Genomic DNA, 27,901 nt, shown 5'->3' with positions numbered 1-27,901 from the left:
CAAGTTTCCTGGAGCACTGGCTATCAAAGGAATGAGATGTCTCCTGGCCTTTCATGCTGCAAACGAGAGCGAGAGAAACACAGCCTAGCAGGGCTGCGAAAATTTAGAATCGACTTTTACGGTAACATGGAAACCACGTGACAGACTGTCTACGCGCCTGCATAACTTCTGATTCATTCCTCGGCGCTTCTTCTGTCTATAGCTACAGGGAACCGTATTGAGGAGATAAGCAATGCTCATCAGGGGCAAGATTTTTTCACTTGACATATATGGATTCCTTATCTTTCCCATCCCCCTCGCCAAAGGAATCCATACTTAGGGCTTAAGATGTTTGTGCCTTCACCAGATTTTCCAACGGGTCTTTGCCACCCTGCTCTAACCTGTCCCCTAAAAGTTAAGAATCAGCGCAGTAGAATTCCACCTGGTGGAACTGGTCAGATTTAGTGATATAATTATGAAGGAGGGCACCAGCAGAAATTGATGCAGAGTTATGCTTGGTTTTTGGGGTTTTTTTTTGAATTTTTGAATTTCAGAGTTATGTTTGAGTTTACGCTGCCACGGTTCTCCCGTCGTGCAGGTAGACTGTAATTGCAGTTTTGGAGGACAAACGTGTGGTGTCTTACATTTTATCGCTCATTCTTCTGCAAGGTTTGCTTATTAAAAAAACTTGTTCCTGTATTAAATTTGAACTGCAAATAACTAAAATGCAGATTTCTGGGCTGATTCCATGTATACTGAATCAGGAATCCTGATGAAGGGCCTGGGAATCTTAAACTTTTAGCAACATCAAGAGATCCTTAAACCCACTGAAGGTAAATATGGCTGCATGATTCCTCCTCACCAACCACAGCCCTTAAAAGGTCTGAAGATCATCACCACGAACCCAGGAAACCCGTCAGGTGGAGAAGGAAATTATGGGAGACGATGAGAAAAGCTCGGATACGACTCCCTTCCTGGCACACTTGAGGCCACGATTAAGTGACATGGTAGGTTTTGTATCTTAAGGAGGAAGACCCCCCAGAGGCCTCTCACTACTCAATATCTTATTTCCCTTCCAACTCTCTCCCTGGCAATAACACCCTATGTATTCACACTGACCAGGTCTCCCTTCGACCAACAAGTCACCTATTAAGGTAGAAGGTCTGGTAGCGGATCCCCTGAATGGAGAGCCATCCCTGATCTGCAGAGTTACTGACTTAAAAATTTTTGTTTTAGAACTAGAAAGGTCCCTAGATAATACCAAAATATTAATTGAAAAAGACAGATTTTAGAAAAGTCACTGATGCAAATGAATTGGTAACTTTACAACTTGAAAAATACATATGTATAGTATTTCACATTGTGTCTGGATCGAGGGGAAAGAACAGAGTATCCTGTAGAGTGTGAAGACAGACTAGTCCTGGAAATTGCATGTTTATTTCAAATAGGGTAACAGAGAAAGTGCTGTCCCTTTTCTGGCCAGAGAACACAGCGAATTGGCAAAGTTTGAGGTATCATTTCAGAGGTGGAGGACAGAGAGCCTGATCCATCAGAGGAGCGTACGGGGTAAGAAAACAGAGGGAAAAGGGATGCTATTCTGTCTGTAGAGGAGCTTGGAAGAAGGCTCAGAGCAGAGATCAAGTGACTGGATAAACTTTGAGCAAATCTGCCAGAAGAGGAAGGAGGAGGAAAAATGGAAGAACATCAGAAAGACAAAGGAAAATCTTATTCCTAATCTGAACACTGAGAAAGTGATGGCTTCACTCATTCATTCACTCTTCATTCAACAAACATTTAGTGGGAATACATCCAGGGGTAAATGACATATGGCTGGTACCCTCAGCCAGAAAAATAATGAAAGACATTTTCATTACAGTGGGGCAAGGGCTGTGATGCATGGAAATTCAGGGACATACAAGCGAAGTGTGAGCACAGACAGAACGTGTCGGGGGAGAGCTTTCTAGATAAGGTGGCACCCCCTGAGGCTTGAAGGCAAACAATGGGCAGAGATTTCAATCACAGGGGGAGCTACCCAGGAGGTGGAGTTACCATGGAGAAGCCCGAGACTGAAATTCTCTTTGCTTGTGCCCTCAACATGGAAGTAATGTGTCATATATGAGTTTTTGCTCTTTCACCTTGAGCACCCCATCGACACAGCCTGCCAGACTTTGGAATACAGCCAGTGGTTTACACTCGGCCAAAAGTTACCGATGTTGCTTTCCGGGTATTTGTAGCTGAAGGTATGCCCGTTTCTTTCCAGTGTAAACAGAGGAACTAAGCTGGCATCAAGACAGAGCAGGGTAGCATGTAGCCGAGGAGAAGGTCTGGCTGGCTGCTGAATACACCCTGCAAAATGGCACACAGGTGCTATCATGCAGCTATCGACTTCATCAGCGCGACAAACTGAAGTGTGTTGACAGCTGCGGTGAAACACACTCCGAGTTAAACATAATTAAGCACAATGATTAGCACTGAATAGAAGCTGGCAGCGAAGAACTCTGGTTTCCGAGCCGAAATGACATGATCACAGCCTATTACAGCTGGGAAGAGGTCTCACAGATCACAGACAGTGTCTCCATTTCACAGATGAGAAAATAAGGCCCAGAGAAGTGAACTGAAGACAGAATGGACTGCAGAATGATATAGGAAGCTCTATGGCCTCAGGGTAAGAGTGGAGACTCTGAGATCAGCAAGTGTGGGGTTTGCATCCTAAGTTTGCAATTCACTGACCTCCGGAAAGTTCTTTAGCCTCTCTCAGCCTCTTTGAAACCTGGATTGCTGTGAGGGTGGACTAAAGATTACTGCAGGGCCGGATCGTGTATGACAGAAGGTCAGAACACTGTATTCATATCCTTGGACCACCACTTAGGAGCTGTGGCTTCCTGGGCCTCAGTTTTTCCACCTGTTAAATGAGGATAAGAATGCTGGTTCCTGGGTTTCCCTGGTGGTGCAGTGGTTGAGAGTCTGCCTGCCAATGCAGGGGACACGGGTTCGAGCCCTGGTCTGGGAAGATCCCATATGCCGCGGAGCAACTGGGCCTGTGAGCCACAACTACTGAGCCTGAGCGTCTGGAGCCTGTGCTCCGCAACAAGAGAGGCCGCGATAGTGAGAGGCCCACTCACTGCGATGAAGAGTGGCCCCCGCTCGCCGCAACTAGAGGAAGCCCATGCACAGAAACGAAGACCCAACACAGCCAAAAATAAATAAACAAATAAATAAATTAAAAAAAAAAAAAGAATGCTGGTTCCTGCCCTAATTACTTTCCAGTGCAAGGCTTGAAAATGAGAGCTGTGTTAAGTTTCCAAGCAAATTGTTGCTGCTACAGTATGGCAAGGTATGTTCTGGGCCACCCTACTGGTTAGTGGGCAGGCAAGGCCAGACATACGCAGTAAAAGAGAAAGATCAGGGGAGATTTTTTTCTGAGCACCTGTTGGATTGCAATGCTTGGACTCTCCCTGTCAGATCAGAGAGTTTGATGGGACGGTGTGGAGCTCAAACGTGAGAAGAGACCTGCAAGTACGTGCAATGTAAACTGTTCTCATTTCTGGGTGGAATTCCAGGGGATGGTGGGATTGGAGTGAAGCAGAGGTGGGCAGCAGGAAGGAGAGGAAAAACCTGGGGAAATGGTGCACTGTGCCCGCATTTCACTCTGAGTTTTCAGATAAGGAAGGAAGGAAGGGAGGGAGGGAGAAAGGGAGGAAGTGGGGGGAGGGAGGGAAGAAGGGAGGAAAGGAGGAAGAAAATACACCAAAAAAAAAAAAAAAAAAGGAAAAGCAAACATCCGTTTGGTCAATCCACAAGAAATAACAGCAAGGTTGCAAACAGTGCTGAGAATGGGATTGCTGGACTTTTTCACAGCTTCGGCTGGCTCACAATCCCCTCCGCTTGGTGCCTCTCCCGATTCCACGTCTCAAATGCTCTAATTATATTGTGCAGCAGAAGGACGGCCTGGTGCCCTTGGATGTGAGCGATTGCCTACTTGCCACAGGAAGGTTCTGTGCTTTCATAGGTTTCATCCCCCCTCCCAACCCCCCCGCCCAGGCCTGGGAATGAGCTGGGCACTATTTTAGAGGTCTCCTCTGCAGAAAGATGACAAGCTTGTATTTGATTCCTCTTCTTACCCAGGTTCTCATTTCTGCCTAAGATATTCTTTTCTGGCTTCCCTACCTGGTCTCCTCCTATTCACCTCTAAGGCTCAGTTCAGAGCCCACCTGGGCTCCCTTCAGCTCAGTCTCTGCCCTGAGTACTTGTGGAACGAATACCGTTTACCTGGCTGTCTCCCGGCCACCAGGTGGTTGCCTAAAGGTAACAGCCTTGTCTTCCGCTTCTATTCACATTTGTATTCCCTACACTTGGCACAATGCTTTGAAAATGGGGTTTTGCTTCTCAAAAATATTCACAGTTTATGGTCCAGCAGAATCAACATTACCTGGAGCTTGTGAGAAGTGTCATCTCAGGCTCCGCCCAGACCTACTAAATCTGAATCTTCCATTTCACAAGATACCCAGGTAATACGCAGCCACATTCAAGTTTAAGACACTGGACGGGATGGGGTGGGGAACACTGGATCAGTGTTTCTGTAATTTACCTGAAGCAACCGATCATTCCTGATGAAGTTGTCTCTCATCCAAGAGGACACAACAAAGGGTTAAGGGAATGCAAATCTTTTAGCCCTCTCTCCTAGGCCTGCAGTGGTTCTGAAACATGAACTCTGCAGAGTTTGGTGGCCGGCTTCCACGAACCATGTACCTACCACCTACACCTACTACTTTCAAAGAAACCACAACCTGGACCTGGAACAGAACCAGATGTGCCAAAAGGCCTGAGGACATTTCGTTGAACTTCCTGATGGGAAGCTGGCATGAACAGAAATGTCAAGAGGCTTCCCTCTCGAGGTTTTGAGCTTTGTGTTGCAAACTCAATGGTCCGGATCGAGATCTGACGAGTCCAGTTCAGATTATCATCCAAACCTTTAGCTGGGGATTGAAACCAAATGTGTGTTCTCAAACCATTCTAAATGTGTTGATCACCGGTTAGAGTTTGCCGTATAACCCAATCCAAGAGAGTAGAGTCATTTCTCTAATAGCAGACGCATCATTTGCTCATCAATGGAAAATCTAATTGTAGCATCAAAGGTCAAAAGTTGCAAGAGAAACTTGACACCTTTGAGAATATGCCAAACCTCAAGGTTTCAATAATAAAGGCTTTCAGTCAAACCATCCGAGATAAATAGAGGCCATTCGACCCAAAGTCCAGCACAAATAGGCATGAACGATACTGTGCCTTAAAAATAGTGGAAGTGTTTGCCAGAATGTTAAGGAAGCAACAACCTAAGCAGTGCCTTCTGCCCCAGAAGACGACAGCCCATCTACGGTTCAAGACACAGCAACCCACAGCTATAGCCCCACGAGATATGGAGATATTGTTGAAATCCAAAAAGTAAAGCCAAAGTCTTCAGCTTTATCTCCTCAATTTCCCCAAACTGTGACATGCTACTAAGTATTATCGAAGTACAAAATTCTAAAATACCTGGTACAGATATCAAAGCTATTAATTCAATGTATATTTACTGGGCACACGATGAGCACACGGTCCTTAGAGATATCCTTAACAATTATGCTCCAGCTTCAGTCCCTGAAAAAAGACCTGTTGGTTGCAACTGAGGATGCCAACAATAAAACTAGATCCCAAAGACACCATTCCACTGCTATGTCCTTACTGGAACTGAAAATTCGTGAGAAAATCACATGCATATCAGAGTTGATAAAGGTCAACCATCTATAACAGAGGTAGTTTAATAATGCCAATCACACAGCTCAGAAAAATGTGCTTCCCTCTTAATTTTTGTAAATCAATTCCCAGTAGAGGAGCTGGGTATGTCTGTAGACTCAACCACTTACATTGGTAAGCCACCTTTCTAGTTAAGAGCACTTTCCTAAGTGTTTACTCATCGGGCCCTCAGAGTCACCCTGGGTAGTTGGTGGCTTGCTGTAATGTGACATGGCCAGTATGTGCAGGGTTGACATGTGAACTGTCTTAGACCGTGCTGGGAGTTGGGAGGCAAGCAAAAGGCAGCTACTCCTCACTTTAAAAGTGTTAGAAATGCTTTTTTTGAAATTCCAAGGAAGGAAGCATCTCTCTAAACTGCCTTCCTCTTTACGTAATTTGACAGTAAGTATCCTGGTGTATTAGACTCCCATTGATCTAAGTGGCCCTGCAGAAGGCCACACTGCTCAGACTGAAGAGGACAGAAGGATCTAAAGGAATTCTAGGTCTCTGGGCTCTCCTCAACAGGTATACTAAGCTGACCTCAAAACCATTCCTTAGTTTTAGGAAGGAAGGAAAACAATTCATGGAGGTGGTCAACTAAATTATTTTCACTCTAGATTTCATCTTGGGTCCAGCTGATGACTATTCCAACTTCCATTAACATGGAAGGTGACCAGCCCAGAGAGACAGGAAATGAGCATTTTGTGAATATCTTCTATGTACAAATCTTAAACCTCTGTGAGGATTTTCTAAGCCTGTGGACTCTCCCTTATTCAAAGGCAGCCCTTTTGATTTTTACTCCTCCCAAGGTTCCCTCCTATGGGTCCTGGCATCCCTCTTCCCTGTAAAGGTCAGGACAAGAGGGAAGACGGAAAAGTAGAGAGAACTCAAAACTGTTTACCTGTTAAAATTCTTAGCTGAGATGTATATATGGGCAAGGACAACCCGGCAAGAGAAAGCAAAACCAATACATAGGCAAGAAATCAATTATCCAATAGGGAGAGAGCTTTGCTTCAGAGGGCAAGACAGGACTCTCTCAGACCCACAGTCTTGCGGACCAAGGCACTGCTGGAAGAGGGCACTGTAGAAAAATGCTGACCACGATATGGCAGGCACCACTGGAGTTGGCAAACTGCATCCTCTTCCACCAAAGAAACAAAAGGCACTCAAAGGAAAGAAGCGGACAGTGAGAGGTGTGCTTTGCAGTAGGAAAAGAAACAAAAAGAGCGACTTGTATGAGTTTTCATGTTATTTTAGTGAAGTCACAATAGGACAGTTTCTCTTCCCAAAGCTTGCCCAGAACAACTTTTTAAAGGGGGAGCAGGAACTGTACGAGCTTTTACTAGATTCTGAGGTTGAAGCCTTAATTAGAGTCATGATTGTATTGTACATCTATTTGGGTAACTGTTCAATTAGGAGTGTAATAGCTGGGACAGAGATCTTAATGAGCTTTTTGTGTCGTGATGCCTCAAGACTGCCTTTTTTTTTTTTGATTATTGTTATTATTAAGCTTTCATACAGGCTTTTTCCTCTCTGCAGTCCAATTATACTGTCCTCCCTTCAGACAAGTCGAAATGCAACGCTGAGTTTTGAAGGTTGATGACTGTGCATTAAAGATGGGTAGTTTTCTCCTCATCATCTTCATGATGAGTTTGCAAACAGCTGCTTGGATCTACCCTGTGGTCATTATAAACCTCTGGGAATGTTGGGATCGTACGGTTAATCTTTCACAATTGAGAAAACTGAGATTCAGTTTTCTGGAAGATGAAGTGACCTACCTGATATGGTACAGATAGTGACAGAACCAGGGCTGGCACCCAGGAGTCCTGACTCTCCAAGAGCAAAACAATCAAAACACTTGTATATGTCATAGTAAGGTCATCTTAACACTAAAACATAGGCAAGTAACCCAATGGTATAATTCATTTAAAAAAAAGAGAGAATTCCCTTCCAAAGACATTGTTGTGTTGGTCTTAACTCAACAGGTAATTTACTTAATTTTTCTCTGCTCTTCACTATTTAGACTTAGAAACAGTTAAAGAGGATAATTACACTTTGAGTTAAATGAAAGAAATAGCACTCAAACATATTCTGATTTAAGCAAATCTGGTCTAGGAAACCTGTATTCATGAGACCTCATAGGTGGGGATGATGTTTATTTTTTTTGCTTTAGGAAAGGATTCTCTGCCTCAGTTTCCTAATACGTAAAAGTGACATAAGAATGGCACCTACAAGGGTTTCCCTGGTGGCGCAGTGGTTAAGAATCCACCTGCCAATGCAAGAGACACGGGTTCGAGCCCTGGTCTGGAAAGATCCCACATGCCGCGGAGCAACTAAGCCCGTGCGCCACAACTACTGAGCTTGCACTCTAGAGCCTGCAAGCCACAGCTACTGAAGCCCGCGTGCCTAGAGCCCGTGCTCCGTGATGAGAGAAGCCACCACAATGAGAAGCCCGTGCACCGCAAGAAGAGTAGCCCCGCTCGCAGCAACTAGAGAAAGCCGTGCACAGCAACAAAGACCCAACGCAGCCAAAAATAAAATAAATAAATAAATTTATTTAAGAAAAAGAATGGCACCTAAGTCACAGGATTGTTGGGAAGATTAAATAATATAGTTAAACTTGTTTAGAATACTATCTGGCAGACAGTCAATCTCAATCAACGTGACCTGCTTTTGTTCTTATTCTCTTCATTATCACAAAAGGATGGCTAGAAGATTCTGCATGCCAACCAATCGGAACCATTTTTATATTTGTAGCAGGAGGTGAAGACGATTGGGTGGCATGCTGGCGGCGGTGCATGTGCTAATATTTTGAGATGTTTTAAAAGAAAGAGAAAATTTACACCAGAGTTTGTAAAGATGACTATTGAGAGAAAAAAAAATGATGCTACTATAAATTAATAATGCAATTCATTTTTGATGTGTTGTTGAGTGCTTGAAGAATGAATTTGCCTCAAATATTCTCTTCAAAACCCATTTATTGCCCAAGATAAATTGAAGGGTAGTGTCACATTTTGAAAAATGTTATTTTATTGGCCATAATTTTTCATGGTTCTGATGGGGACCTGGTGACAGCCCAACACAGCAAATGTCCTTCATGTTGCCATCCTTTCTTTTTCTGTAACGCTGAATTGTCCTGGGACCACTCAAAATGTGATTTATTTGTCCCTGGGCCAGTAGAAGGTTCCATGTAGGTGAAAATGGATGTTTGGGTAGTTGAAGAGAAATGGAAATGAGACTCGCAGGCTGACTTAGTGGAAAGACGTAAGTAACTTAGGAACATTAGATCACTCTACATTCTGACTACATGGAGTTCTGGATGATTCATGTGCCTTAGAGATACACATGGACTTACATGTGATCTATCAGGAAGGAAGGAAGCAGGAGCACAATGAGAGCATCTCAGTGCTAGGCCTTGTACTTGTGCTTTGTATATATTTACTCACTCAGGAATCGGAACAGTACAGTGAAGCTTAGGGTGACCAAGGCTAGAATATGTGTTCAACGTCACAGACCACTAAGTACTGCCAGCACTGGGTTTGTCCCAAGTTTGGGCTGATTCAAAAGGACCATGGTACTAAGTGAAGAAAGTTAGAAAGAGAACGACAAATACCGTATGATATTACTTATAAGCGGAATCTAAAATATAACACAAATGAACTTATCTACGAAACAGAAACAGACTCACAGACGTAGAGAACTGACTTGTGGTTGCCGGGGTGGGGTGGGGGAGGAGTGGGGGGAGGGAAGGAGTGGGAGTTTGGGATTAGCAATGTAAACCATTGTATATAAAATGGATAAACAACAAGGTCCTACTGTACAGCATGGGAAACTATATTCAGTATCCTATGATAAACCATAACAGAAAAGAATATGAAAACGAATATATATATATATGTATAATTGAATCCCTTTGCTATATACAGCAGAAATTAACACAACATCGTAAATCAACTATACTTGAATAAAATAAATTTTTAAAAAAAGGACCATGATGCTATGCTACCAGTACCGTGGACACTTGGCCTTATCGCATCTCTTCCTTTGGGAACGGTATCAGGCATCCATTTTCACAATGAGCTTGCTGTTGTGGGGAGAAATTAAGAGGCTAGAGAAACTCAAGATGAAATGAATGAAGGTATGTTTCAATCATAGTTTTCCCACTGCCTGGCCCAGTCTCTTTCCACCACACTCTAGTTCTCAGAGATGAGGTAGGAAGATGTCAGACAGACCTGATGAACCATGTACAGGGCTAGTGGTCAGAGAAACCGGGTTCCAGCCAGTCTGTAAATCTGAAAGCTGGCCCTCCACTTCCGTGCACCTCTGTTTCCTCATCTGTCAAGTGAGGAGGTTGAACGAGATGATCTCCAAGGTCTATTTCAGCTTGAACATTCCATTATTCTATTATCTTTGTGCTCTGATAAGTAGAAGCATGTAGCCCTGGGCTTACTAATATTAACTGGGGCAAATAAGTGAAATTACGTTATGAAAACAGAGCTGTGGTTGCTACTTGGAGCCAAATCTGCCTTAGGAGACTCACTCTAAGCATTGGTAATGGGATTGCTGATGGCTCCTTGGCCACAGCCCACGAACGCCCTGCAGTTTCACTTTCCAGCTGGTGCCAAGGATGAGTATCCTCCGCAGAAACACAAAAGTGAGGCACAACACAGTTTAAGTAAAAGGAATAAATCAGATCAGCCACATTCAGCCTGACTCATCTTTCATCCACCTCCTTCCCAATGCTTGTTCAGTCCAGCTCAGTCCAAATGCCAACCCATCCTAGAAATGGCCCCTTTAAGGCTCAGCCCCCAGTGATGGGTTGTCTCTCTGAACCTCAGGAGGGTACCTGCTCTCTATTACTCTTAACATTTGTAGTCCGGGACTCAGACATGTCTATATGTTTCAATATCTGAGATCTATAATGAAGATCCTTTGTGCCAGAGGCAATGTTTTATGCTTTGGGAGGGGGGTGGGAATATGGACTGAAGGCCACAGGCTACATATGTGACCTGTATTGCCCTGTTTGCCACATTTATTTTAATGCTCTGCTCTTGGGTTGTAACAAAAGATGCTGCAAAAACTACCACCCTAAGTAGATTAATCCGTATCTTTTAGGAATTCTGCTGAGACTATAGCTAAGTCAGCCTCTCAATGTTCCCTATGAGATTTCTTTCACTATTTAATTTCAGGAATACAGCTATCCCATTTTGATGATCATTTTGATATTAGGAACTGTGAATTGACAGAGTGTCTCCTCTTTTGCTTTGGCTGCCAGGAAGGCCAGGTCAAACACGAAATGAATTGATATCATCTTTTTTGTTCCATATACTCTGTATAGTATATTCTTTAATTTGGTCATGATAGTTTTCAATTTTACTTATACTTTCTCTGGCCCCTCTTGTATTTTGCCATTGTTGTATATCAGAAGTTTCCTTTTAATTTGCCCCCAATATTCCTTCAAATGAGGTAAATATAAATACATAAATAAAACCCGTCATTTCTTTGAATCTGAAATGGGGGCATCATGCCTGAAATTCAGCAAATACTCAGTAAATACATACTGCTTGATTTATAGGGAGACACATCTCACCTTATAGAAAAGCACTTTCTGAGAGTCGGAGCTGCTTAGAGAAGAGATGCGTGATTCCTGTCACTGTCACTGGAGGTGTCTGTGAAAAAACTGGATAAGCACTTCAGCCAGCTTACTGAGCTTCAGTATCTTTATGTATAAAGTGGGAGTAATAGTATCTCCCTTTGAGGTTGTTGTGAATAGTGTATGAGTTAGTGCATGTCCAGCACTTTAGCTCTTAGCACAGTGTCTGACACATATAGTGAGCACTTGAAAAACAAGCAGAGGTTATCACTAAAGAGGACTCATGCACTGAAAGCTGTTTTATTAGCTTAAGTTCACTTCCAAACCCGACTGTTCTGTTGGGTGAGCAAGCCCACAGTCAACAGAAGAATCTCGAACGTGTAGTCATGGACCAACCTTGCTTGTGTGGCCACTGTGAGGAGGATTTCCACAGCAGATGAGGGGCTGGATGAGGTAACTTTTAGGCGTCTTTCCAACCCCAAATTCACGATACTCACATTTCAAATCTGTTCATTCAGAGGTATCATAAGGGTGTTGGGGGAAGGAAAGGATTCTAGTGTCATTTAATGAGAAGTTCTTTGTTCTTTCATGTGTAAATTTCATTTGGGACCTTATCAATTGGATATTAAAGCATTTTCCAGGGAAAAATACCCAGGAAGAGAGGAGTGGAGGAAATGTCGGAGAGCACTTCATGCCTTGCTATCCAACTGTAAGGAAAGAGCTGCTTTCTCCATGGCGTGCCACACACAGGCTGGCAACCTGATTATTTCCGGGAAGGCACAGACAGCACACTTCCAACAGTGAAACTGTCCAGAACGCATGCCGAACGTGATGGGCGTTCCAGTTTCATTACTGACAGTTTCACGCTGAATTGCTCCATTATGCATCCCTGCTATTTTACAGTCAAGGTTCCCCCCGCTATCCGAAAGTAGAGCATTCCTATGAAATCTTTCGAAAACCGAGATGGCGTAAAGTGAAGAAGCAGTTGCCTTAGGACACGTCTTGCTAATGGGTAGGCAAAAGAAGCCGCGGGAAAGCACAGATGCTCACAGACAGTTCGAAGCTATGGCGGCTGGACGCTAAGACACTGAGAGTGGTTCCCGGGGAAGGAGCTTGGCGGGGCCGCCCTCCGTGCTCAGGGGTACGCGCTGCCTCTATAATGGCTCAATGCAAAACAAACACTGAACGCTGTTTTCACTTTTCACCCTTCTCTCTAAAAGAGAAAATCCTCTTCAGATTTCTTTTGGTTAGTGAAAACAGGTACTAATATAGGTCTTTTGTAAAAGTTAACTGGCATAAGCTGAACTTTCGAAAAGCAGAGGATACCTGGATTTTGATGGTGGCGTCCTTCAGAAAACGTGCCACGTCTAGGAAAAGGAACCCATCAACTCTCAGCATTTTGGCTGGAATGACCATAAAATTGCAGGTTCCCAACACAACCACGGAAACCATTTTCCAGTGACCTTTGTCTAAGGAGTTGTCAGGTACCTGAATGGGGCAGAATGAATTGGTGGGAAATTCTCCAGAGCTACAGAGGCCGTGCACTGATTTCATGATTTTAAAGATAGATTTTTCTTTTCCATGGAAATCCCAGGAGGAGCATCTATTATAGAGGTCGGGACTACAGGTGTCACCCCAGGTAGTCCACAGTGTAGATGGTCCAGGTGTAACCTGTGTCTAAGTGGAGAAGAAATGGCAGCCTCGGTCATGAAGGACACGTTTCAACTTAATACTCCTGGGTCAGTCAATTCTTTGGTTGGAAACAGGACTGGCAATTTCTTGTTGGTAGAGCCTCTTGAAATGTGAGTGGGCAGGACTGGTGACAAGCAGTGTCCAGCCATATGATAGGTGCTATAAATCTTTGTTAGAAGTCTCAAACTGCCCCACCTAATTCAGGTTAGGGCTTCCTGAAAGCTCTTATATAGGAGATTCTCCAGTCTTCCGATGGGGGTAAGAGGGGGTGGGAAGAAACCTTAAAGGGCAAGCAGGAGACTACAGCTCCCTCTCTCCTTGGAAAACCATAAAATAGATAAGAAATCGAGTAGGTGATGCTGGCCCACAGAGAACGCTGGCCCGACACCCGTGTCATCCTCCTCTGCTCCCCTCTGGCTTTTGAGTGTGTTGCCTTCACTCCCCCTCCTTCCATGCTCCCCTCCCCACATCCCAGAGACTGGAGGCAGCTAGGCTACGACACAGTGTTGGACTCTGAATTCCCAGCCATGGCAATAAAAAGTGACTTTGGGATACTCTGTCTTCTTCTGTTGCCTGCTTATCTTTTCTCACCTGCTGCTGAAAGCTCATCATGGTTGATTAGGCTAAAGAAAAGATCTCCATGAAGTGATCTGAGCAACAACGGCATCAGAATTCAATCAGACATCTGGCCAGTAATTCTTATTATTCATGATTTCGCTCAGAAGGTGATGAGCAGGGCTAGGGTTATTCTGTTATCAGCGGAACTGGCTACAGAAACCAGGTGCTATTTAGTGAGATATTTATTGAATGGCTGGTATGTGCCCAGCAGCATGCTAAGCACGGTGGGGGAATGAATACAAAGGTGAGCTAAACATAAATCCTGTGCCCAAATTAACTGTACTAAATGAGGAGGAATTAGATACCTACTTACATAACCGGAGAGTAAGAAGTGCGTCTAAGAGCCATGGGCAGAGATTTGGAGGACGTTAGAGGAGGCAATGGTAACTTGTTCCTACGGACATCCCCCAGCTTGCATGGAAGAGGGGGCTCAGATGCTGGTCCTTAATGCATCAAAAGAACGTGGACATGGGAAGGTGGTGGTGGTGGAGGTGCAGGGTCAGCCGTGATGGGGCAGAGGGATCTTCTGCCAGGAAACGTCTGGGTCCTGAAGGCAGAAAGACACTTTACTGCTGCATGAGGCAGTCAGTTGATGATTGTGTGTGCAGGTGACGCTCAAACGCGTTTGCTTAGAAACCTGCCTATTGTCACAAAAGCATAAGACCTGGGCAGTGGCCTGAGTTTTCTCCTCACTGAGCATGCTGGTTCTCCGTGGTTACCTGCATTTTGTGCTAGCTCAGTCCTCACCCCCACCAGTCAGAGATGCATCATTGAGAGCGCAGATTATCTGTCCCTGTGACAGTAGAACACGCCTGACTGCGACCCTCGTGGGAGACACCTCCTCAACATATCATTCTTTTCCAAGGCAATCAATGTGATCTTTCTGTCAAGAAGTATGTTTTAAACAACTTCTGAACCCTTTCAGTTACTCCGCTGGTCCTGTCAGAAGACACACCTGGCTGCTTTGTCAGGAAATTAAAGCTGGAGGGGCTCTGCTCGGCTGTGGAAACACAGCCAGATCCTCTTTTCTCCAAAGTGAGAACTTGGGAAAAGGCACTTCAGCAGCAGCATGGCAAGTGGTAGCTCGAATGGGCTCCAGTGCACACAGCTCAGGTCTAGGGACAAAGACAGGCTGGAGAGACTCAGGCAACAGATAGCGTGTACACTTTCCCAAATCACATTCCTGCTGCAGATCAAAGTTGTTGTTTTTTTCCCCAACCACACCAAAGCACATGTTTGGAGGCCAAACTCTTCAAGGCACTTAAGAGGTATTTGGTAACTTTCCTGTTAAATTTGGAGTTCAGCTTACAAGCCCAAGGTGTACTAAGTGACCCAGCAAACAAAGCACTGCTTATGGGACCAGAGGACTACATCTACCTGAGGTTTGAAGTATTTTTATGAGCACCATTTGTTTCAAGAGGTCATGGCCAGCCAGACCCATAACACCCCCATATCACCATGTCAGATTTTGACTCATCCAATTCTTGTCTGCCTTGTTAAAACCATTCAGTCTAGGAGAGTTTATGAAGGGAATGTTACATCTACATCCCAAAGGGTGGCTGGTTTTTCCACTTATAAAGGAAAACCTTTTCCTTTTACAGAAATGTCTCTCTCCAGTCTTGCCAGGTTTAAAGCCTCTTACGCAGAATAGTCAGTTGCCATAAACCACAATCGCATATAATTAAAAATCTTAAGGATGCAATGAAGTAAATAAATGTATAAATGCCATGAGATGCCTTGGACTGAATCCTGGAATAGAAAAAGGACATTGATATAAAAACTAAAGGAATCCAAATCAAGTCTGGACTTCGGTTAATAGTAATGTGCCAGTGTTAATTTCTGAATTTTAACAAATGAATCATAGTTATGACATGAACAATAGGGGAAACTGGGTGAAGGGTATATAGGAACTCTCTGCATTATCTTTGCAGCTCTGTGTAAATCTAAAATTATTCTAAAATAAACAGTTTATTACAAAACTTTATGGATGAACTTATACTTTGGAGGATAAGTCACTGGTTCTGAGGGAATCTCTATAGCAGAAAGGAAGTGTGACAGAGCAGAGAAGCACCAGTGTAGGAGGTAGGAGCTCTGTGTCAAAGACCCAGGTCTACCTATAATTAAAGCCATGACCTTGGATCAGCCATGTAAGCTCCTGTAGCATGCATCTGTGAGAGGGTCTGCATCTCTCACAGGGGCGTTATGAGGACCAAATGCAAAGATGCCTTAGAGAATTCACTGAAAACTTAAAAACACAACAAACTGGAAAGGTGGTCTTAACACCTTCTTTTCCATTTTTCATAATCCTTTATTCATGGTCTCCCAGGCTTTCCCATTTTTCTTTCTTGGTTTTCAGGTTTCACATCAAGTGTCAAGTCCTAAAAATTTAACAAGCCACTGAGTATCTTGATAACTTTTAGAGACACGATCTATGCGCAAATGTGTAGGCAGGAATTGTTTGATCTCAACTCTGGAAACTGCACAAGAGAAAGTTTTCAAATGGTGCCCGAGAGAAGACACCAGGGCAGCTTTGAGGCACACAGAGGGGATTCAGCGACCAAGCGCAAAACTGGGCAGTGACAGAAGCAAAGGTTTTCTTTACCATCTCCTGGAAGCTCTGGAACTCCGGAGTGAAATCACCCCAACATCTAGTGATTGAAGAGGTGGTTCCTTCACAGGCAGAGGGACTCTTGCTGCCCCAAATGCTAGCAGCACTGCTTATTGAACTGTCATTCCAACAAGTTAGTCCTCTCCCTCTGGCAGAACAGCTGGTCATTCTTCCAGAGCTCCCCAGCACCCAGACTGTCAAATTCAACTGCTTAGCATGGCCCAAAGGTCCTTCACCTTTACTCAGCTCCTGTTCTCTCCTCCTTACATCCAGCTGTTATCTCCCATTTGCTGTTTCTCAAGTACACATATGGTTTAAGGCTATGTGCCCTTCACCTGCTTCTCCTCTTCCCTACTTTCTCACCAGAATAATCCCGACTCCTCTTTTCTTTCTTTTCCATTTTTCATAATCCTTTCTCCATGGTCTCCCAGGCTTTCCCATTTTTCTTTCTTGGTTTTCAGGTTTCACATCAAGTGTCAAGTCCTAAAAGTTTCTTCCCTGATCTTTCCCTCCCCCAACTTCAGCTGGTGCCTCCCCCTAGTCCCTGATTAATCTGTTCATCCAATATTCTTGCTGTATTCCAAGCACCTTTCACAACAGACTGCAATCTTCTGTGGGTAAAGGATGTGTGTGTGTGTTTCTAGTATCCTAATCATTTAGCCAAGTATTCAGCACAAAGTAGGTTACAGGAATAAATAAATCAGTGAATAAAATGGTCAAGCCACTCAGATCTATTTTACAAGTATGTATGTAGTTCTAAGGCCAGAAAAACTTGGTATTAAATGTTACATGTTATTTCTACTGGATTAATTTCCAAATGCACTCATGCGACAGCAGTGGGCTCATATAGTTCTAACATTATGTACAGAGCATTCTGCAGAATGACATAATGAGAATGACAACATTTTATGACTAAGTACCAGATATTAATTAATTCACTGCTAAGATAAATGACTGTAAGAAAGCCACCATAGCTATTATGTTTCTAAGTTTGTTCTGGAATATAAAGTACCTTCCACTGAGCAACTCCCACCTCCAATTAGCTGTATTAGCTCTATTCAACCTACAGCTAGACATACCCAGCTGCTGTTCGAAACATCCCCAAATAATACATTCTGGAGCAAAAAACAAAATTTGCAGGTAATTGACAGGTGTAAAATACCAGGGAATTTATCTTTTGCAAAGTAATTCATAAAAGAAGGGGTAAATACAGAATGCAAAGCAGTCTGTCTATCCTAGACATATTTGCTGATCAGCTTTACAGGGACTCCACTTAAAACAAACTAGCTTTCAGTGTCAATATTAATTTTAGCAAGCCAAGGCAGCAGGTCCTGAAGCAGGGCCGGGGGGATAGAAAAACCTAACCTAACTGCTTATTTTACATCTAGCGTTTCCCAGCCTTCGGTAAATACTCAAGAAAATTGATAAAAGTCTCATTTTATGAGTTCACTGCTCATAAAATTTATATATTTGAACATTAAATTTTATAGGTTTTCAGCTTTGGGGGGATAGCTTGTACTAAAATTCTGCTTATTTGCAGACTGAAGCTGTGTCTGCTAGGGCAAGGTTGAAGAAGTTACAAACAAAAGATTTTATCTCATTCATTTTTTCCTGAAACTATTTATCAAGTGCCTACTATGTACCAAGCATTGTTCTAGGTGCTGGGAATATAGTTGTAAACAGAATAAAGTCCCCAGCTTTATAGACTTACATTCTAGCACAGGAGTCAGCCAATTTCTTCTGTAAAGGGTCAGGAGAGTAAATATTTTGGCTTCACAGCCAGACTATCTTTTGCAACACTCAAATACTTGCCACTGTAGTACACAAGCAGCCATAGGCAATATGTAAAAGAATTAAGTGTGGATGTGTTCCAATAAAACTTTATTAATACAAACAGGCAGGGGGCCTGATTTGGCCTGTGGGCTGTTGTGACCACCCAATGAGCCCTTCAAAATATTACTTTTCATGGTAATTATTTTCAACCTTTCACTTGTTTCAGTTAGGGATCAGGTTCTCCAAAAACTCCTTTGAAGACCACAGTTGTTCAGTGTATTGAATGAAAGTTATGCTCAGGGAAAGAAAAAAAAAACTAGAGCTGTGAGAGCCAAGGGTTTTGTACCACTACACCTTTCTGAAGGCCCACATATTTCTACTATTTCAAACAAATCAGCCACAACAACATAAATATTCTCTCAAGGAACTTTAAGCTAATTAATCGTGAATGTGACAGACTGCAGAGAATTAACTTCCTGAGGCTGGTGCAAAAAAAAAAAAAAAGTTTTTTCTTGAGGTTGCTGCTTTCTGGGATCTATCATTTGTGGGTTCTGAGAGGAAGTAGAAGGGCTAGAAGACCACGGCACTTTTAGAGTTGGTAGAATTATCATTTTGACAAATGATTTTGCTGACTTGAGACATCTGGGTCATACTGGGTTTGAATTTGATTTTAAAGTCTTTCTTGCCAAGCCAAAGACAATGTTCTCTTTGGAATTTCTATACATCACCGCACTGGTGCCCTTACGCACCATCTCCTTACCCAGATTTAAAACCTTCGTTATCAAATCAAGACAATGTGAGAGAATCACATGACTTCAGTCCACTCGTAACACAACGTATTATACTTGTTGAGATTTTTGTTACTATCTTTTCTGAGATCACTTGGAAGATCTGCAAATTCTTACTTCCAGGAAGTTTTCAAAGAGTACCTCTGTCTAGCATTCATGATTCAAATATTCATTTGTTTAATATATAGGTATGAGACATCTTCTTGAGAATTATCAGGGAAACGATGTCATAAAAACATGGTTCTTTCCTCAAAGATGAATGAGACTGAGAGACACCTAGGTGCATGTGCTAAGTGCTATTATAGAGGTATTTACAACTCTGGGGGTATTGGTGAAAACCTTTTAGAAGAAATGACATCTGAATTTGAGGGTGAGAAATAGTTCACCAAGGCAAGTAAACAGGCAAGCACCTGCCAGGCGGAGCATGTACAAACACTAATACAGATTCTAGAACTTCTTGGGACCTAAGGTGGTCTTACTATAAATTTAAAGCTTGTGTTTTCTTCACCTGCTTCAGTGTGGTACACTCTTATCCTTTTTATATATCACAGTCTCCCCAGGGTCTAGCAAGTTACCTGCCATTTTGTAAAAATACAGTAATGATGTGGAATGAATGAATGAATGTTATGATTTGTTTCGCAAGCATTTCTCCCTTGGAGATGACAAGTTCTCTGAAGATAGGGAATGGGACTATTTTGATGTGATCCTAAGATACCTAGTTGATGAGTAAAAAACAATCAAGGTTTAGACAAGGATTCCAAGCCAATTCAACAGACAAAGAATTGTCTTTTCAACAACAGTTCTAAAACATCTGTGTATCTACATACAAAAGAATTAAGCTAGACCCCTACCTCATACTGTACATAAAAATTAACTGAAAATGAATCATAGACCTAACTATAAGAGCTAAAGCTATAAAACTCTTAGAAGAAAACGTGGGAGTAAATCTTTGTGACTTTGGATTAGGCTATGGTCCCTTAGATTTGATAAGATAAGCACAAATGACAAAGGAAAACAACAGAAAAATTGGACTCTGTCAAAACTAAAAATATATGTGCTTCAAAGGACACAGTCAAGAAAGTGAAAAGGGACTTCCCTGGTGGTCCATTGGTTAAGACTTTGCCTTCCAATGCAGGGGGTGTGGGTTCGATCACTAATCTGGGAGCTAAGAACCCACATGCCTTGCGGCTAAAAAACCAAAATATAAAACACAAGCAGTATTGTAACAAATTCAATAAAGATTTTAAAAATGGTCCACATCAAAAAAACTTAAAAAAAAAAAAAAAAGAAGAAAGTGAAAAGACAACTCACAGAATGGGAGAAAATTTTGGCAAGTCATATATCAGAAAGGGATTTATATCCACAATATGTAAAGAATTCCGGTAACTCTATAGAAAAAAGACAAACAAATCAATGTAAAAATGACCAAAAAAAAAAAAATGCTGAAAGGGACTTCCTGGTGGCGCAGTGGTTAAGAATCCGTCTGCCAATGCAGGGGACACAGGTTCAAGCCCTGGTCTGGGAAGATCCCACATGCCGCAGAGCAACTAAGCCCGTGCACCACAACTACTGAAGCCCGCGTGCCCATAGCACGTGCTCCACAACAAGAGAAGCCACCGCAATGAGAAGCCCGCACACCACAACGAAGAGTAGCCCCCGCTTGCCACAACTAGAGAAAGCCCGCATGCAGCAATGAAGACCCAGCACAGCCAAAAAATAAACAAAATTAAATTTTAAAAAAAGTTTAAAAAATTTAAAAAAGGAGCAAAGGATTTAAACATACATTTTGCCAAAGAAGATAAGCAAAAGGCCAATAAGCACATAAAATATACTCAGTGTCATTAATGATTATGCAAATCAAAACTACAATGAGATACCATTTCACATCCACTAGAATAGACTAAAATCCAAATGACAGACAGTAATAACTGTCGGAGGAGATATGGAGAAACTGGAACTCTCATACTTTTCTGGGGAGCTTATAAAATAGCGTGGTCACTTTGGAAAACAGTCTGGCAGTTGCTCAAAATATTGAACGAAGAGTTACCATGTGACCCAGCAATTCTACTACTAGGTGTCAAACCAAGAGAACTGAAAACACATGTCCATACAAAAAGTTGTACGTGGATATTCATAGCAACATTATTCATAATAGTAAAAAAATGGAAATAAACCCAAATGTCCATCAACTGATGAATGGATAAACAAAATGTGGCATATCCGTCCAATGGAATATTATTAGGCAATAAAAATGAAGTACTGACACATGTAACAACACGGATGAACCTCATAAATAGGCTAATGAAAGAATAGAGTCATAAAAGGCCACATATCCTATCATTCCATTCATGCAAAATGTTTAGAATAGGCAAATCCATCGAGACACAAAGTAGATGAGTGGTTGCTAGGAGCTAAAGGGAGGGAGCATGGGAAATGACTGCTAGTGGATACTAGAGCTTCTTTTTGGGGTGATGGAAATATTTTGAAATCACGATAGGATGGTTGCACTCTGACTATCCCACTGAATTGTAAAATTTATTAGGGTGAATTTTATGGTATGTGAATTATATCTCAATAGAGCTGCCATTTTTAAAAAACCATGGTAGATGTTATCTCCTTCATAATTACCATCACCGTTACCATTACTGTGTCAAATGTCACTGAGCAGTGACTTCATGCTAGTGGAAATCTTTACAAAACAACTACAGATTGGATTTCTCTTTTGAAACTTGAGCCCACGGGGACTTTGTTTTAGAGCAGCCTATATCTTCTATCGCTTTGGTTATCTTTCCCCAGTGCCTTGCCCAGGCCTGGGCCCAGAGTGGAATTCAGTAAATATTTTTTGACTAGTATCAAAAAGCCAGTGTCTCTTCTGAATTCAAGAAATAACCAAGAATTTTTAAATAAAAACACCTAAGTTCACCCTTAAAATCATTCAGGCATTCCAAGGTCTAAAAATTCATTAAGAATTTGAGGTCCTACTCCCTGGTTCTTGATGCTTACTATTTCAGAAGTGCAAGTAAGATAAATAAATAAAATCCAGCAGTCAAAGTAGTAAAAGGGAGATTTCACTTTTATGCTACAGAATTACACCTTAGTGTACCCACGATTTCTTCTCTTTGCACATAACGGTAAAACTGCCTAAATCATACACTAGTCGTGCTCTAATGAGACCTGATTTGTATTCATTTCTATTCAAGGCAAACTAAACGTGTAAAATGCCCTACTTCTAACAGCTCACCATAGTACACAAACTTTCAAAACAGAATCCATTGAAATGAGTTTGGGCTGGTAAAGAATCTAGTGTGGAGCCTAAATTAAGCTAAGAGAATTTTCCCACGTTAAGGAGGACAGAGTGACATTCCCCCCACCAGCACTCACCCTCTCAGGATGCAGCTAGAGCTGCGGATTCGGCATGGCCCTGCTGGTGGCTTGTGTGAAGGGAGCAAATTCAGAGCTCAGAAACTCAAGATGTGCTGAAACTGCCTTGTTCCTTCGTGGGTCTGCCTGCTTGGCCGACAGCAGCTGAGTCCTGGCCACCCTCTGAGGCCAGGCCTGGCTCCTGAAAGCCCTGCTTGGAGGGAAGCTCTGTTCCTCCATGAGTACTTTGTCCGTTTAGCTTTATGGCTAACTTCTGAGTTCCTCCGTCTGAAAGCCTGGTCCCACAGAAGCAGCAGCTATCCAAAGCAATGTCACTGTAGTGACCTACTGGGCTTCTTTTTCCGGATGAAGTTAACTTGTGCCAGAAGTAAGGTTCTTTTCCCCAAGTTACTGCAGCGGGTTGGTTAAAGGAAAATTCCCATTACGTAGCCCCCCCTCTAGGTATCCAGAACTGGTGCCTTGTCCTACCATCTTTAGTCCTCCTTTTCTCCATTTGAGCTCCTGGGATTCCAGACCTCCAGACCTTCACCAGGGACCTACCTGCTCTTCAAGCCCCATCTCAGCCACCCATCTGCTGGAGCTGGTTTCAAAACAGGACCCAAATACCTCCAATGACCCTGCTGGCTCTTGGGATCATTCTCTTTGGGATCCAGCTGCCCTTGGTCCTCTCGGCTTCTCAGTCCATCTACTGCCCAAGTTCCTGTGTGACAAGGTCAAGCTGTTTCTGTGTGTTAGAAACACATGCTTCACCTCTATTAAAGCAGCAGCAAAGAACAGTCATCTACGCCTTGGAGTGTACCACAATGAGGAACAACGGTTGTGTGGCCCAGTGCTGAGGGTGAATCCTGGCTTTGCTAGTTGCTCGGTAGCCTTGGGAAGGTCTTCGTCTGCTTTTTATTTTTAAGTCTTTCTGAACTTCAGTTTGTTTATCAATAACACAGGAATAATTAGAGTACCTACTTCATGGGAATGTTGGGTAGAGTACATGAGATGATGTATGTAAAGCCCTTATAAACAGAGCCTGGCACACAGTAAATGCTCAGAAATATTAGACATTAGTGTTAACTGGAGAAGAAAAAGCAAACAACTATCCAAAGTCAATAAAGTGACACACCAAGCATCTACTTAGATACAATCTGATCATCATATAAATGCACTATTAATATGACTTGAAGCATTTTTCCCACAAACAACATTTAGTTTCCACGATCAATTATCTGGATTACAGAAACAAATTATAAGGACTCCCTTTAAGACAACATGAAGTGACATCAGTGGATACCAGATATAAGAGGACATCAATAAAGTCTGTCTCTAACAGACTGATACAATTGGGGTTTAGGGTCAGGGTTCTGGAAATTCCTCACACACTTAGAGGAAATGCTTTTAAATGTTATTTAACAGAAGCAAAAAATTTCCTTTTTCACCATTTGTCAAAGAAGACACAAACATAAACCTTCCACCTCTATGTGCCATTCTAGAATCCTATTTCCTTTAAAAACAAATATGCAAGCCAGCATCATGAATGTGGTATTGTCATCTGAGTCATTAGAAGAAGGAGATTTATGAAATGCGCAGCTGTATTTCCTGTTAGCATGCTTTGAAGAAATAATCTACTCCATCACCCATGAGTCCCCTAAGAGGGCCTACACACAGAATTTCTTTTAGATAAAAGTGTAAGGAGCAGGTTTGCCTCCCTCAGAGATTGAAATACTTTCACCTAACCAACCACCTCTCATTTTACTCCTTGGTTTCCAGGAACATTTAAGGCTCAATGGCTAGCAACCCTGCAGGTCCACAAGTCTGTGCATTTCTATCTCCCACCCCATCCTCTCCTTGGCATCGGTTCGGCATCCTTCTCTTCACGTTTCCTTGGTCCTCATCTCTAAACGATTATTTCTATTCGGTTAAAGCTATCACCACTTTTGTAGGTCAAAGGTCATTGAATTTTAACAACTTCATTTGATTCAACATACTTTTTCCATTTTTAGTTCATAGTAATGCTGTAGGCCAATCAAAGCCTCTGTAAAAGGGGATAAGGTATAAATGAATGGTTTGATTTTTAAAGACGTTAAAATTATGGAACAAAATGGTTAAACTTAATACGTGTCTACTTTGAGAAAACCAGAAATACAAAAATCTGCCAATAGGTTCAACTTTTTTCCCCCTTAATTATAGGATTTCTCTCTTTAAATGAAAACTGAGGCAAGTACTAACATACAAAACATATTGCCATTCCCCTGCCCATTCAGCACCTGAGCCACCATCTCCCAACCCTGTTTTAACCTTGAGGCCGGTTCCATGGACCCCCCTGAGGTCTCCTCAAAGCACCATCTGAACAACAGTGATCTAAACAAATAATTGTAACAGATAACATTAATTACAAGACAGAGTCGGGAACAATGCCCTCCCTGCACTCTGCCTTTCCCTCAATGAGTCTTACAGACTCCTAACTTCATCATGACCTTTAGACTCTTGGTGCATCTTTATCACTGTCGGCATGGCCTCTGCTTCTTTGGCTGCACCTACCTCTCTTCCCCCTGAGATCCTAAACCCTCCGTGGCCTCTTGCACTGCACGCCTCCTGGGCACTCCCACCATGGCTGTCTCTGCTGGAGAGAGGTCCCTCACCTGGCCAGGAGGTCCAAACAGACACATGCTGACCAGTCCCAGCAGGACCCAGTGCTGCCCCATCATTGCTCCAGAAGGGTGTGCTCAATACATCCCACTCTCCTCAAGTCCCCATTCCACCCACTGGATGAAACACCATTTTAACATTCAGTAAAGCTCAATGCCATTACTTCGAAAATCAGGATGCTGCTTCCATTGCTAGGCTGGCCGTTACAGCTGAGGCTCAAAGCGCATTTCAAAGCACACAAAATGGCCACTGTCATCCCATCTTTTAATGAACTCCTGGGCTTCCTTTTACCACCAAAGTGAAACAGACAGCGAGTGAAAGAGAAAGTGTTAGAAAACAGGGTGACTCTTTTTCTGAACAATAGTGGCATTAAAAGTTGTCCCTGAGGCAGAGAGACCCCCTTGGGAAGGAAATAACACCTCAAACCAGGGAGCTATTCACAAAGGGAGGTAACGTTCGAAGCTCTTTGCAAAATGCTTCCCCATTTCTGCCTCCCCTTGTTCACCACAGGACGGATGAAAAAGAAAGATGATAAATATGTTTACAGAAAAAGGACCCATTCAATAATTCATCACCTTGCTGGCGTACAATATAAGTACTCCAAAAGAAATTTGTTTTCCTACCTGCTGACCATGAATGGGCACCTGAAACTTTAAATGTGGCCCAGAGCATTGTCCTCATGTGTACGTGTTCCAGAACTGTCCCCAACCCACTGTCCAGGCCAGCACCGAGGTGGTGTTTCCTTCTCCACCAGCCCTGCTGTTCTTGTATCTACCATCCCTTCCTTCTCCTGACACAAAGCATGCTGGCTACCACCCAAAGTTTTGCTTTGGAGTAACCATTAAAATTCACTAGATGTGGAATTATAGTATTTTTTAGCTTCTCAGTCGGGGGCAATTTTTCCCCCCAGGTACACTTGGCATTGTCTGGAGACATATTTGATTGATACGACTGGGGGTGGTAGTAGCTACTGACATCTAGTGAGGAGAGGCCAGGGATCCTGCTAAACATCCCACAATGCACCGGGTGGCCCCCAGAACAAAGAATAATCCTGCCCGAAATGTCAACATCACTGAGGTTGAGAATCTCTGGCCTACAAGAAACACAGTAATAAAAATCTGTTAGGCCAACCTCTCATTTCACAGATGAAGATACTGAAGCCCGGGGAGGGGGAGGGAGGCTAGGATCTGCCAGGAACTCAGCCAGGTAGTAGCAGAGCTGAGCATGGTGCCCAGGTTAGCTGGTTCTATGCTTTCCCTATAGTATGTTTATTCTAAAAGGACTTACTCTTAAAATGGCCCTTCACCTCACAAAAAAGAAAGCCTGGAAGGATACACACCTAAGGGTAATCTGGGATTACGTCTGAATAAGATTGCACGGATTTTTCTTTTTTTCTGGTATGTCCAGCTTGGATTTATTTGGTTTGTTCTTTTTGTTTTGCTTTTACAATAAGCATTGACTGCTTTTATAAGCCGAAAAAAGGAGAAACGGTTTTCATTTTGAAAAACTATATGAAATGTAGTAAGATTTCACTTCATTGCTTAATATTTATTGCTGGCAAGAGTACGGCAAGACCAGCATTACAAGGTGGTAGGGTGGGGATTGGTAGTGGACTCTTCTAGAAAACAAATTGAAAACATGTGTTCACAGTCTTAAAAAATGTCAGTCTTTCACCTAGTAATCATCCCTTAAGAAATTTATGCCAAGGAAAGAAAGAGTTTCAAATATTTACGTATAAGAATGTGAAGTGAAGTTTTATTTATAATAACAAAACACTGGGAATAATCCAAATATCTAATACAGGTGATTAATAAATTCTAGTTTGGCTTAACAAAATACATAAATTACTAAAAAAAAAAAAAAAAGTGTTAACCTAACCCCAAATATGTGAAAATTATGGAATGTCATGCAGCTGCTAAAAATCATGTTCTTTATTATTTCAGTGTTGGTCTCTCCATTAAACTAAAGTCTATGAGTCCAGGGATTCTGCCTTTTCAATTCCTTCTGCATTCGTGGTATCCAAAGGCAGTTCACACAGTAGGTAAGTATTATCGTTATTGTTGAATGAATGCAATGCATCAATGAATATGGTTACCAGTCAGTGACGATATTAAAGATAATTAGCATCTTTAAATTTTTTTTCTATTTTTCAAAGATTCTCCAATGAGCATGTGTTACTTTTAAAAACAGAAAAAAAATATATAGATTGTTTTGTTGATGCAAAAAGTAAAAGAACACAGTAGAACTTAAGGATGAAAGGGGGGAAAAGAAAGAGGTCAGTAGGAAGGGTCATCGGAAACAGCGTTTGGCACTTGGACAGCCCACTCCATGACGTACCTGAGGGATGCCATGATACAGCTACCATGGATTCAAAATATGGGGATTGTATACACCCCACTGGACGGGCAGCAGCCCTTGGTCCTAACTGGTTTACTCTTCCAGCATTCTTCCCTCATCTAAGCATTTCTCCCACTGGTAACACCAAGAACTAAAACAACAGAGCAGCCACAGATCAACAGACTCGTGTGGTCAGAGGCTCCAGTGGCCACAAGATCAGAGGCATTGTGGCGATGGAGGCTGGGGATGCTTTTCAACTGGATGTGCGTCTGCGGCTGACAAATGGAATAAAAGAGCTGTGCTGCGGAGCTCAAAATAGAACAGAAAAAAGTATCCCAAAGAGAGAGAGAGAAGAAGAAGAAAATGACACAGACATGAGAGGCTAGCTTCTGGAACAACCTAAAAAGACCAATGTTAAGCCAGACCCATGAATATAATTCTCACATCTTTTGTAGAACTTTTTTTTTCCCTTTTCACAAATGCCTCATTGGGACCGCAACCCTGAAAAATGTCATCTGCCCCTTTCCTGGAATGGCTGGATCCTTATGTCACCGAGGTAGAAAAAAAAAAAAAAATGGTGATTTTATCTATTTGACTACTTGTGGTTATGCTGGTGGGGTGATTGAAGAAAATAAACAAATCTAAAAAATATATATAAAATTTTTATACATATAAAAATTTTATATATATAAAATATATTAAAAAATATATTAAAATATATAAATA

Source organism: Balaenoptera acutorostrata, chromosome 3 (genome assembly GCF_949987535.1).
Source record: "Balaenoptera acutorostrata chromosome 3, mBalAcu1.1, whole genome shotgun sequence".
Taxonomy (NCBI): domain Eukaryota; kingdom Metazoa; phylum Chordata; class Mammalia; order Artiodactyla; family Balaenopteridae; genus Balaenoptera; species Balaenoptera acutorostrata.
This window is presented reverse-complemented; position numbering follows the sequence as displayed.